This window comes from Triticum urartu, chromosome 4 (genome assembly GCF_003073215.2).
Source record: "Triticum urartu cultivar G1812 chromosome 4, Tu2.1, whole genome shotgun sequence".
Taxonomy (NCBI): Eukaryota; Viridiplantae; Streptophyta; class Magnoliopsida; order Poales; family Poaceae; genus Triticum; species Triticum urartu.
Window position 1 is genome coordinate 493,944,413 of NC_053025.1, and position 14,336 is coordinate 493,958,748.

Here is a 14,336-nt window from a genome sequence, read left to right on the forward strand (position 1 = left end):
TCCGAACTTCTCGCAGTACCTTCTAGCCAATCTTCTCTCTTTCTCTGTGTCTACTAACATGCGATAAGCTGATCTCACCGTGAATATACCATTCTTCTCAAAATTCCACGCCCAGAAATCGTCCATCCGCCGAGTGCAAATAGGGATACTCAGGATCGTACTCTTGTCCGCCGCCAGAAAGGTTTGGTCAATGACCTCCCTCCTCAAAGTAGCACTTGTATTATCTATGAGTTCACTTACCATCATGGGTGGGTTAGCAGACAAACAAGCAATAGGTCTCATTGTTGCATTCCGTGGTAATCAGTTATCAACCCAGATTTTTGTTGTTGTTCCATCACCTATTCTCCTTATCAATCCTTGGCACATGACCTCCCTCCCTTCCATGATAGCACGCCACACCTGCGAGGGTTGTTTGCCTTGCTCAGCTGAAAATATCGTTCCCCTCGGCTAGTATATCGCCTTCAGCATACGCGCACACAAAAGAGCTCGGCTGTTGTAGTAACCTCCGTGACTGTCGTGCAAGAAGGGCAAGGTTAAACAATTCAAAATCTCGGAATCCTAGCCCTCCCATAAATTTTGGTTGAGTCATGGTCTTCCATGCTACCCATGCCGGTTTCCGTTTTCCTTGTTTACTCCCCCACCAAAACTGCCTGATTAGTTTATTTAGGTGTTCGCACAGATCCCTTGGCAATTTGAAGCAAGACATAGAGAAAACCGGGACTGCTTGTGAAACAGATTTAACCAGGACCTCCTTACCCGCCGAAGATAATGTTTTCTCAATCCATCCCTTCATCTTGCTCCACAATCTATCCTTGAGATATTTGAATGCACCAACTTTTGAAGTACCTATGTCCGAAGGCATACCAAGGTACTTGTCATTTAAAGCCTCGTTTGGCACATCTAGGATTCCTTTGATCTCATCTTTGATATTAGTTGGGAATCCTATGCTGAAATGTATCGTTGATTTAGAAGGATTAATCCTCTGACCTGAAGCTTGACAATATACATCCAACAGGTTTGACAACTCAGTCGCTCTTCACCATTTGCTTTGAAGAACGACAGGCTATCATCTGCGAATAAAAGGTGATTGACATGTGGTGCCGATGACGCCATTTGTATCCCCCCAAGTTGAGATGACTCACTTAAATTTTTCAATAGGCCTGAAAGACCCTCCGCTGCCAATAAAAATAGGTAAGGGGAGATCAGATCTCCCTGACGGATACCTCTACTAGGTTTAAGCTCCTCCAACTTCTTCCCATTGAAAAGAATTGAATATGAGACTGAGCTGACCAAGCCCATGACAATGTTTACCCACCTCTGAGAGAACCCCAACTTCAGCATTATGGCTCTCAAATAATCCCATTCGCCCCTATCATATGCTTTCATCATGTCCAATTTAAGAGCATAGTGATGGTTTTTTATCGCCTGTTCCTCTTCATAAAATGCAAGCATTCATACGCCACAATAATGTTGTCTGTAATCAACCGGCCAGGAACAAAGGCCGACTGCTCTGCCGAGATGATCTTTGGAAGTACTTAGGAATTAACACCAAAGCAATCCGTGTGGCACAAAGCAATCCGGCCCTGAGACCCCGATGTTTGGCACACGTGTGTCAAAGCATCTACAGTCGGACTTAGCAAATCCGACCCCTCAAACGCCCGCAGACGTGCCCGAATGCGTCCGCGGAAAGTGACCGTTCACCCCTTAAAATGCATTTCACATCCGGATGCCTCAAATTAGAAACCTCAAATCCGTATTATTACATGCAGCGTGAAATCTAATCTACGCGGAGCTCGTCCGGTTCCGCTCCTCGCTCGCCCGCGCCGCCCTGGCCATGTCCGGTCGGCCTTGCATAGCGGGCACACCGTGCCATGGCCTCACCGGACGAGGCCCATGGTGCGTCACGATGCTCGGCGTGCCACCGGAGGGGTTGTGCCTCCGCCAACGTGTTCGGACGCCAGACGGACCGCACGGTGTCTGACGAGGCAACTATGCCCAGCCTAGCACCGGATCCATGCCCCATTTGGGCGGACGCAATGCATTCTCGACAGATGGAGTCCGAGCACAGCCTTGCACGGACCTCGTCCCGGGCGCGACGGAGCGCAAGCTGGACGACCATCTCCTCCTCGGGGCCGCGCGGGATGAGCTCAGGGTCGATGGATTTGGAGGTGAAGGACTCAGATCCGCTGCTGTAGCGACCCAATCCCAATGGACCGGAGTCTCTATGCTTAAGTGTCATCCCTGAATCGATATGCTGACACACACAGTATTCGAGGAATTATAACAGAGTTCAATCACACACTTTATTACATCGAGGTCTTCATAAAGAGTATTTATTACATAAATATGGCTGAAGGCCATCTAAATAAAATAACTGCGGAAGCTTCGAAGATAAATGAGTCCATCCAACTCCACGGCAAAACTGAGTAGAGAACAACGACCTATCGCACCTTAATCATTGTCAGAAAACTCTGCAACATGAGACGTTGCAGCCGTGTAGATCAGCACATGGAATATGCTGGCAAACTCACACTATAGAATAATGATGAAAAAGACTATCTCTATATGCAAATTAGGCTGGTGGAGGCTCTAAGTTTAATTTTGCATAAAACTAATTTTTCCCTACAACAAAGGAATAAATTTTTATTTTACTACCAAGTTTATGCCATTATTGAGAAGGTTCCTCCAACTCAATCCCAAAATCCCCAAATTATCAGTAACTCAATATGTTAATTAAATAGAGTGATGAGATCAACCAATAAGTCACTTCCAGATACTCAAATTTGTCCATCACCGGGGACGCGGCTAATCATGATTAGTTTGTACACTCTGTAGAGGTTTGCACACTTTTCCCCACAAGACTCGACCACCTCCATGATCGGAAGATCGAGACATAGTCTTTCTGAATGTGTCCCCTTAACCCTAGATAAGCCGGTACACCTACTTTCCCCTACATCTTCTAGCCTACCCGGAAAGGATCACACAAACTTACTCAACTATGCAAGAGCCCATATTGGCTTGTGGCTGCACACGAAAGTTTCTAGGCATGAAATATCGTATGATCCCTTTGAGCCTGGATGGCATTCCGTAGGGTGATCACACGGGTCCTCCGAGATCCCCTAGGGCGAACACTGGATTCTCCAGGCGCCCCTACCGTTCCACCCAGAGTGGTGTTAATGTGGCTACCTTAAAGTTACCCTTAATAATTATTTCTCTCATAACTTGCATGAATCTCACATACCAATCCATGTCTAGGAGCATGGCTAAGCAATATATGACATAACGAATACTCCCGTGGTGTTTCAAGGATCATATGTTCCTACCTCATGAACTACATAGCAAAGCCCCAATTTCCCAATCCTACTCATGCAATTTTGTAAGGGTGAACTAATGCATAGTAAAAATGGGGTATATAAAAGTATGATCAAGGTGTAACTTGCCTTGTTGACGTGCATTAAACTCTAGGGATTCATAGTAGCAAGCTTCGCACTCTGGATGATCTAACGAAGCAAACATGACACACATAAGCAATCAAGCAAAAAATCAAAAGAAAACGAAAAAAGACTTCGAAAAACTCCAAAAACAACCAAATAAAGCTTCTGAACAGAACATAATTTTAATAATAGTAAAAATATATAATTTTGGTTTTAGCAGAAAGTACAAGTCACGAGCTTCGATTTGCAAAAAGAATCACTCAAAACGGAGTTACGAAACTCAAGTTATGGCCTAATAAAGTTTGGATTTAGATCTGATCAAACTTTCAAAAATATTTTTAGTTTGGTTCTCTGGATAGATGAGATCATGATGAAGAATTTGGCATCGGTTTCATTAAATTTGGACAGACGGTTGAAAAGTTATGAGGGTTTGAAAATTAGGGACTAAACTAAAAAGAAGAAAACTATATGCAGGTCCCTGGCCACGTGTCAAGCTGCTGTTGGCTGAAAAGCGTTCACTATAGATCTAAACCAGCGAACGCTCGCTAACTAGAACATACCGGTTCGAAAATAAATAAAAAACAAAACTGGTCTAATCCTAACCGTAGAAGGGAGATCAGACGGTGGTGGTTGCTCTGGTGGCGTACTGCGGCGGTGGATGGCGTCGCCGTCGGAGAAGAAGGCGACAGGGCGTCGGGCGTCGAGGGCGACAACTGCTTCGGGGTCGGCGGCGACGCCGGAGTAGATGGGGAGGTGCGGTGCGATGAGGTGAATCCGATGGTGGTGGTAGCGGCGGTCGAGGGCGGCGGTGAAGCGCGGTCGCAAGGCGACGGATCTGCGGCTGCAGCGTAACTCCGGTGAGTGCGGGCGACGGCTGCGAGGGGTTTCGGGCATTGCGGATTTGAGGGAAAACAATGCCGGGGTCGAGGGTTATATAAAGAGAGCGTCGTGGGGAAGGGGCAAGGCGAGAGGAGAGAGTCCCGGGCGAACTCGGCATTGGCCGACGAGGGCGTAGTCGAGGCGGACTTTGGTCGGCTTGGAGAGGAAGAACCCAATAGGTGGGTCCCACCTGTCGGTGGCTGCGAGGCGGGCAAGAGAGAGGGACGCGGTGGCGGTTCGGCGCGGGATGGGTCGTGGCCTCATCGTGGGAGTGCAGGCTGGCTGGGCTGCGAGAGCAAGCTGGGCCGGCTGGCTTGTCGCCTGGCCTGTCCGAGTGCGGTTTCTTTTTTATAAAATGTTTTTTTGTTTTTAAAGAAACATTTTAGGGCATAAAAATACAGTAAAATAAATCATAAAAAATCCCAGAAAAATTCACATAGCTATCACTGGTGCAGAGAAGTGCTATGCAAATGGTTTTTAACCCCTTTCCGGGACGGCATTTTGAATCGTCGCCAAGTGAGTGACTGCGATAGGGGGGTCCTTCCCACATGACCCAGAAACCGTCGGGGATAGGCCCTCCTGGCACACAGGCGGGGGCAAAATGAGCTTGTGTGCGATCGGGCGAGGCATCGAAACCCAATCATTTCCGCTCGTATGTACATCGCACACGGTGAATCCCAGAAAAAACATTTCCGTCTGTATTGTTGGGGAACGTAGTAATTTCAAAAATTTCCTACGCACACGCAAGATCATGGTGATGCATAGCAACGAGAGGGGAGAGTGTTGTCCACGTACCCTTGTAGACCGAAAGCGGAAGCGTTATAACAACGCGGTTGATGTAGTCGTACGTCTTCACGGCCCGACCGATCAAGCACCGAAACTATGGCACCTCTGAGTTCTAGCACACGTTCAGCTCAATGACGATCCCCGGACTCCTATCCAGCAAAGTGTCGGGGAAGAGTTCCGTCAGCACGACGGCATGGTGACAATCTTGATGTTCTACCGTCGCAGGGCTTCGCCTAAGCACCACTACAATATTATCGAGGAGTATGGTGGAGGGGGGCACCGCACACGACTAAGAGAACGATCACGAAGATCAACTTGTGTGTCTATGGGGTGCCCCCTGCCCCTGTATATAAAGGAGTGGAGGAGGGGAGGGCCGGCCCTCTCTATGGCGCGCCCTAGGGGAGTCCTACTCCCACCGGGAGTAGGATTCCCCCTTTCCTAGTCCAACTAGGAGTCCTTCCATGTAGTAGGAGTAGGAGACAAGGAAGGGGAAGAGGGAAGAGAAGGAAGGAGGGGGTGCCGCCCCTCCCCCTAGTCCAATTCGGACTAGTCAATGGGGGGGGGCGGCCTGCCTCTCCCTCTCCCCTAAAGCCCAATAAGGTTCATATACTTCTTCCCCCGTATTCCCGTAACTCCCTGGTACTCCGAAAAATACCCGAACCACTCGGAACCTTTCCGATGTCCGAATATAGTCGTCCAATATATCGATCTTTACGTCTCGACCATTTCGAGACTCCTCGTCATGTCCCCGATCTCATCTGGGACTCCGAACTCCTTCGGTACATCAAAACTCATAAAATCATAATATAACTGTCATTGAAACCTTAAGCGTGCGGACCCTACGGGTTCGAGAACAATGTAGACATGACCGATACACGTCTCCGGTCAATAACCAATAGCGGAACCTGGATGCTCATATTGGTTCCTACATATTCTATGAAGATCTTTATCGGTCAGACCGCATAACAACATACGTTGTTCCCTTTGTCATCGGTATGTTACTTGCCCGAGATTTGATCGTCGGTATCTCAATACCTAGTTCAATCTCATTACCGGCAAGTCTCTTTACTCGTTCCGTAATACATCATCTCGCAACTAACTCATTAGTTCCAATGCTTGCAAGGCTTATGTGATGTGCATTACCAAGAGGGCCCAGAGATACCTCTCCGACAATCGGAGTGACAAATCCTAATCTCGAAATACGCCAACCCAACATGTACCTTTGGAGACACCTGTAGAGCTCCTTTATAATCACCCAGTTACGTTGTGACGTTTGGCAGCACACAAAGTGTTCCTCCGGTAAACGGGAGTTGCATAATCTCATAGTCATAGGAACATGCATAAGTCATGAAGAAAGCAATAACAACATACTAAATGATCGAGTGCTAAGCTAACGGAATGGGTCAAGTCAATTACATCATTCTCCTAATGATGTGATCCCGTTAATCAAATAACAACTCTTTGTCTATGGTTAGGAAACATAACCATCTTTGATTAACGAGCTAGTCAAGTAGAGGCATACTAGTGACACTTTGTTTGTCTATGTATTCACACATGTATTATGTTTCCGGTTAATACAATTCTAGCATGAATAATAAACATTTATCATGAAATAAGGAAATAAATAATAACTTCATTATTGCCTCTAGGGCATATTTCCTTCACGTATATATATCACACATAGTTTTTTGTGTGGAAACATTTATGCAAGGTGGCCTAATGCAAACAGTTCTCTGCCGGAAGCCGTGTGTGACTGTTAGTTGATCGAACATGCCTACTTTCTAGAAACCGTGTGGGTTGTTTGAGTTCGTCGCCCACGGTGCTGTCTGAGTAACCGTCTACAATAGAAAACCCCAATAAGTAGGGTAATTAGCCTATTGATAATCCATGTAGTAATTAAATTGACATTTCTTATAAAACACACCAGATATTTCATATCTGTATAACGGTAGCCAGGATTTCATAATCGAATTACATCAGATAGCTTCAGCACTCAGTTACGCCATTACACAACATCACCAAGTTTCACATGCAACATCGAAAACCTTTGGAAAGTAGCATCATACACGATAAATAGACAGATGAATCTCATCTAGGAAACTACAGAAGCGGAAGGCAAATATTGAGCCTTCAGTGATGTTGAATGTCCTTGCAACTTTAGGCCAATGGCTATGAATAATTGCCCGCCCAACCTTCGTCCTCTTTAGGAAGACTTCAATATTGTACCGTGGGTGTTGAATGAATACCTTCCTCGCCTCTTGACCATGCAGGTGGTTTGAGATGTAATCATCGATGAACAACTTTGAAAAGTACTGAAAACAAAGATATGCATAAATCGCTGTTATAAATTTTGAAATGGAGCAAGGGGTAAAAACAAGGTAAAAGAGTTAGTACCATCCTGCAGTTGACTGATGTCTTCTTCATTGTGCAAACAAAGATCTTGTTGTTATTCGTCGCAAGTTTCTTCATCCTAACAATCTTCCCGAGTTTCTTGACTTGACTGATATTCATGGACATCTCACTTCCCCATATGCAAAATGGGTCGAACAGTGGGTCTAAGACTCTGATAGCAGGACCTACATGTGCGAGACTAAATTGTAAGAAACCGAAATATTAGAATGATTCCTGCAACTGCACAATAATGTGCTATTAGTGAATGGACCATGCATGAGCAAACCTCGATGGTAAACCGCAGTGTCTCCCATTGTTTCCCTGCAACACACATAAGGAAGATCTTGATCAGTTTAACTGAGAGTTGCCATACTATTAGTAGAATATGTATTGAGTACAGCCAAATTCGATTTATTTCACATGCATAACAATAAAAAATTGTACCCACAACAAATGAAAATCAAATTACAGAATTGAACCAAACAGTTAAATGGACAGCAGACAAAATAAACCAAAATAGTTAACTGGGCACGACATTGCAGAATAGAAACATGTACTAGAAGATAGGACAGTTAGCAAAACAAAGAATGCTTGAGAACAGTACTACGAAATGTAGCAATTGTTGGACCAAACTGTTAACTGAACATTACATTTCAGAGGACCAAACTGTTAACTGAACATCAGATTGCATATTAACATTACAGAGGACAAATCACTAGAAGGCACTGGCAGTGGCCTCAAGAAAACAACACAAACTGTATTTTAAAGTAGACAACCGTGTGGTGGTGTCGATGGTGGCCTTGAAGACAAGGTGCTCCTCCAATATCCGGTGGTCGACATGCATGGCATCCATAGCGACCTCATGCGCGCGTGCGGCCGCGATTTGCTTCTCCGTTGCCAGATGCTACAGAGCTCCATGTTATACTGCATGCAAAATGGCTGTGGGCGGTGCTTAATTGGAGGACGGGGCTAGTGATTTCGGCTAAAGGTATTGCGCCGTCGGTCGGGGCATGTGGGATGGGGAAGGAGGAGGATGGTGTGGGTGGGGTGTGGATTACCTGACCATATTGACGAGGCCGCGCAGCAAGAAGAAGGGTCGGCGGCGGGGAGGCCGCGTAGCAAGAAGAAGGATCGGCGACGAGGAGGCAGCGCTGCAAGAAGAAGGGTCGCCGATGAGGAGGCTGAGCTACTAGTAAGCAGCAGTGAAGGTTTGAACTTGGAAAGCAAGGAGGAACTATGGAAATGTGGCTTTTGGTGGGAAGGAAGGGGCGGGGAGATAGATATTTCCGCAGTGGCAGAAAAATTTCGCTCGGTGCCGCGAGAAACTGGCGCGCAAGTGTGGTTCAAGCGCGGGCAGTGGACTGTAGACGATTAAGCTTCCTGCGTAAGCCAGACAAGACGTTGCGCCAAGATATTTTATATCGCATCCCACACGATTCTTGCTGGTAAACTATTTGTGGTATACCTGATTTTTTCATTATGTTTTGAAAGACAAAATGGTGTTACAGAGGGAAATGACGGTGTTTGAATTGCTAGAACATTTATGTAAAGTGAACATGCAACTACATGAGTGTCGTGTTTAAATTTGGAATTATTCTAGGTTCGTTAGGCATTTTTATGCAGTAATTGAGTTTCTAGGCATTTAATGTGGATAATGCAAATTTGAACTACAAGTACATGCTCCAGTGCACCAAAGTTTGTTGAAAAATCACATGTGTGTCTTTGGGTGAATTTATAGGTCCCATGGAAGAATGGGAATGAGATTCAAACATCTGGGCGTCGTGGCTCGACCGGGAATATTGACAAACTTGATTTTTAAATTCCTGTAAATTCAAATCTCGTTTGAAAATCATGAAACTTGGCATGGTGTCATTTCAAGGCACCAACATGATGTGGTAAAAAATTGGCTGCATTTGGACAAGTTTTGGTATAAGCTTCTTGCAAACCGGAGCTTCTCTCGAGAAGACTCATGGTTCCCGAGGGGGGACATGTCACCTTTGTGTGCGAAACGATATACACTGCCTCCCCCCTTTGATTTTTTATAGAGGCAACATAGAACTATATGAGTGAAGTGTTAAAATTTCGAATTATTCCGGGTTCGTTTGGCCTTTTTATACATTAATTGAATTTTTGGTCATTTAATGTGCATAATTCAAATTTGAACTACAAGCACATGCTCCAGTGCAGCAAAGTTGGTTGAAAAAGCACATGTGTGTCCTTGGGTGAATATCTAGGTCCTATGCAAGAAATGGGAATGAAATTCAAATATCTGGGTGTCGTGGCTCGGCCGGAAATATTGAGAAACTTGGTTTTTTAGTTCCTGTAAATCCAAAACATGTCTGGAAATCATGAAACTTGGCATGGCGTCATGACATGGCACCAACATGCTGTGGTAATTTTTTTTGGCTGAATTGGGACAAGATTTGGTATAATCTTCTTGTAAACCGGAGCTTCTCTCAAGAAGGCTTGTGGTTTCAAGAGGGAACGTGTCACCTCCATGAGCGAAACGACATACACTGCCTTCTCCCGCCTTAAATTTTTTACACGGGTAGCTTAGACCAAATAGGAGTTTCTTGCTAAAATTTGGAATTATTCCGGGTTCATTTGGCCTTTTTTATACATTAATTGAATTTTTGAGCATTTAATGCGCATAATTCAAATTTGAACTACAAGCACATGCTTCAGTGCACCAAAGTTGGTTGAAAAATCACATGTGTGTCCTTGGATGAATTTCTAGGACCCATGCAAGAAATGAGAATGGAATTCAAACATCTGGGCGTCGTGGCTTAGCCAGAAATATTGAGAAAATTGGTTTTTTAATTCCTGTAAATCCAAAACACGCCTGAAAATCGTGAAACTTGGCATGGTGTCATGACATGGCACCAACATGTTGTGGTAAATTTTTTGGCCGAATTGTGACAAGCTTTGGTATAAGCTTCTTGCAAACCAGAGCTTCTCTCAAGAAGACTCGTGGTTCCGAGAGGGAACGTGTCACCTCCATGTGCGAAACGACATACACTGCCTTCTCCCGCCTTGATTTTTTTACACAGGCAGTTTAGACCAAATAGGAGTTTGGTGCTAAATTTTGGAATTATTCCGGGTTCATTTGGCCTTTTTATACATTAATTGATTTCCCATGCATTTAATGCACATAATTCAAATTTGAAGTACAAGCGCCTGCTCCAGTGCTCAAAAGTTAGTTGGAAAATCATTTATGTGTACTTGGGCGAATTTTTAGGTTCCATGGAAGAAATGAGAATGGAATTCAAACATCTAGGTGTCTTGGCTCGGCCAGAAACATCGAGAAACTTTGTTTTAAGTTCCCGCAAATCCAAAACTCGCCTGAAAATCATGAAACTTGGCATGGTGTCATGACATGGCACAAACATGCCGTGGTAAATTTTTTGTCCGATTTGCGAAGGTGCACACATTAACAATCAACGAAGTCATTTTGGAACAAGTGATGTCACGTTACAAATCGGAAACACAAGTATTATTGAAACCATGGGCGTTCTACTTACCAATTACGTGCAGCCACGAGTGCCCTTTTTATTGGCTAGGAGGTGCCGTGAGGGGTAGCTATTTGAGTACGGGAGGCGTGCGATCAAACCCCTGCGCGTGCTCATCGGGAGGAGAGCCCTTTGACCTCTATCCGTCGCCCACCTCCCTCCCAGCGACTCCATTAATGGCGCCCGAGCCCCTATTTCATGGCGTGGCTATGTCTCACTCGACTGAGATTTAAGAGAGAAAAAAGAAAATATGAAAAGAAATTTTTGCATGGATCTTGATGTAAGATTCGGCAGACCTATATAGCATCGACTTATAGCAAGACTGATGAATATAAGGACGATGACAGTGGATAATAATTGTCTTACATATTTAGGAAGATAATTAAAAAAGCCACATGCGGCAATGCCCGAAATACCCAAGGGAAAAAGAAGAAGAAGAAATACACATGTGTTAAGAAAAACAAAAAAAATCAAAACAAGGACCTTGAGGTTAATTCCAGCCCACAACACACACGACTTATTCCATCACAAACAGGTCGGATGGATCAACTATATGCCACGTATCGCACATTGTCAAAAAGTAATGCGGTAGACCTTCTTTAACATGTGTTAAGAGATGGGTGAACAGATGGGAAGTTGTCAAAATTTCAAAACCCATTGATGGGATGTATCTTAAAGGTCCATTAAGGACATTTATGATCCATCCCATTAATGGGTTTTGAAATTTTGACAACTTCTCATCCGGTCACCCATCTCATGGCTGCTCCAGCCTGAGCACAGTTAACTTGAGAGTTCTCTTAGATGAGCTATTGGTGGAACAGCTAGTCCTTGATGATATAGGATGCCTCTTCGCATCCTTATGGCGTACCCGGATGACCGTCGGTCGCCCAATGGCCAATAGATGTTGTGTAGACAGAGCATATCACATACGTCTTATTAGAAGCAATCATCTATGTTATTATCGCTCTTCGCACACATTTCTGTTTGCATACCTATTTGCCGCGTATCGCACACATCCTGTTAAATTGAACCGTTTTGTTCTCTTGGCTCAAAGCAAACAGTTCATCCAAGTGAACCATATGTCGTATATTGCACACACCTTGATCTGGCTAACCGTTTCTTTTGTGTTTCCTAATCACAAACAGTTCATCCGAGTGAACCGTATGCTGTATATCGCACACACCTTCATCTGGCTGCCCATTTATGTTCTTCTTCCTCATCGCAAATAGTTCATTGAACTTAACCATATGCCCTTCATCGCACACGCAACTAAAATCTGAACCGTGTTTGATGCGTCCATCATTGCAAACGTTTTGCACTTTTTTGATGGTTTTTTTACATCATCGTTTGCAATTATTGCATTGCACATAGTTGCATTGAAGGGTCTCTGATCGTAGTGTCACGTTAGCAGCATCCTGCAGTAGTGATCCATGCAAACTATTTGCGATGATCCAGAAGAACAGAAACGGTCACCAGATGAGGGTGTGTTTGATTAGGAGCCACAATAGAAAAGATCAGCTAGATCAAGGTGTGTGCGATGGACGACATACAGTTCACTCGGATGAACTATTTGTGATGAGCCAAAACAACAGAAATAGTTCAATTGAACAAGATATGTGTGATACGCGGCAAACATGTCCGTAATCCGAACTGTGTGCGAAGACCAATAATAACACAGATGATTGTTGCTAATAAGTTGTGTGATTTGCTCTGTCTACAGAAGAACAACATATATATAACTGAAATAAACATCCAGTTACATAAGTGACTATACAGATCATTCACACACACCTCAATAAGCAATTGCATGCATTCTAAACTAGGAGAAATGATCGTCTAGTCATCTACTTCTTGTGACGCTCCCGCCACTACTCCGTGGCTCGGTCCCTTGTCTGGGGCAGGACGAAGACACTTCGTCATGTCAACGATCCACCTATACATCTTGTAGCTTGTGTACACGTACTTAACGTGTTCTTCATCCGGTATATGATGCCAGGCACTGTGCTAGGCATTCTTGTCCTTCTTGCTCTCATCCTTCGTCTTCATGTAGTAAGGGTCGATGATGGCTGAGGAGAGGTCAACCAGGGAGTTCTGTTTGTTGTTGGTGCTGCCTTAGACCTTGTAGTGGTCACGGATGTTGACAAGATTCTGGCAGGTCAAGCCTGAAACCTTGAGCGCTTTTAGATCGTTGGTGGTGTCCACCGTAGCGTAACTATAGTTGGAGCTGTTGATAAACCTGGAGAAACACTCACAATGCCTTGTGGCCAGGTGGTATGCGCCAGATCTAGATCCGACGGCTATTGGTGAAAGATGGCGGGCACGACATCATCACCAACTTAGGACCTCTTTGATTCACAGGATTTTGAAAATGCAGGAATAGGACATGGCAATATTATAAGTTTCAAACTGATATTACAAATGCTAGGAGTAATGTTGCACCTACAAAGAGGTAATTACTAGTAAGTTTACGTAAGAACTTTCGTTACTTTAGGTGGATGCAGCATTATCGTACAAACTAAAATCCACCGCCCTGACAAGTCACTAATGGGCAAAAAAATCGAGTCTCTGGCCACTTCATGTTTCAAAAACAAATTCAACTTCTACGGAGACTTTGTCATTTAGGCTTAGATGCTTGCGGTGATTAGCACGCCATTCATTGTTGCGTCAGAGAACGCCAAACCTCATTAACTTGAGCACACTTGCCTCCAGAACAAAGAACCTAGCCAATTTAATCTCAGATATGCTGCCTCGGTAGTCGATCAAATCAATTTCTGTAAGATGGAGATCAAGGCATTCGATGAGATTGTTATAGTGTTGCACATTTTTCACTTTCGGGTCTTTTTTATCTGCAAAAGAAGAGAACATATTAGAGCAGCTGGTTGTATAAGATTGTCGTGTCATCAAGAGGTACCAATATCATTCGCTCATATGATAGGGTTGGCTGGCTAGTGATATTTTTTCACTCTCTCTCTCCCTTTCCTCTCATTTACCTAGGAGCACATGAAGAGCTTGGGCATTTGTTGCCTTCCTCTATGTGGCCGATGCCATATTTCTCAAAAGTATGCCACATAATACGCATCAATGTCAAATCAAAAGATTTTGGCACCGCTCTAGCGATGTGAGAGAGTTGGCACCGCTATGCACACAGACCCACGTGTATAAACAAATCAATCAAACCAACTACACCAGCCCCTCACTCTCCCAAACAAGTATTTTTTATTGCCTCAGTCCTCTCCCTCTCCCACGCAAGTGTTTTTTCATTGCGTGAGTTAATTTGGCACCGGAGCAACGTAGGTGATCCAGATTGGGGCACCAGTTGAGAAATGGAGGGGCATCG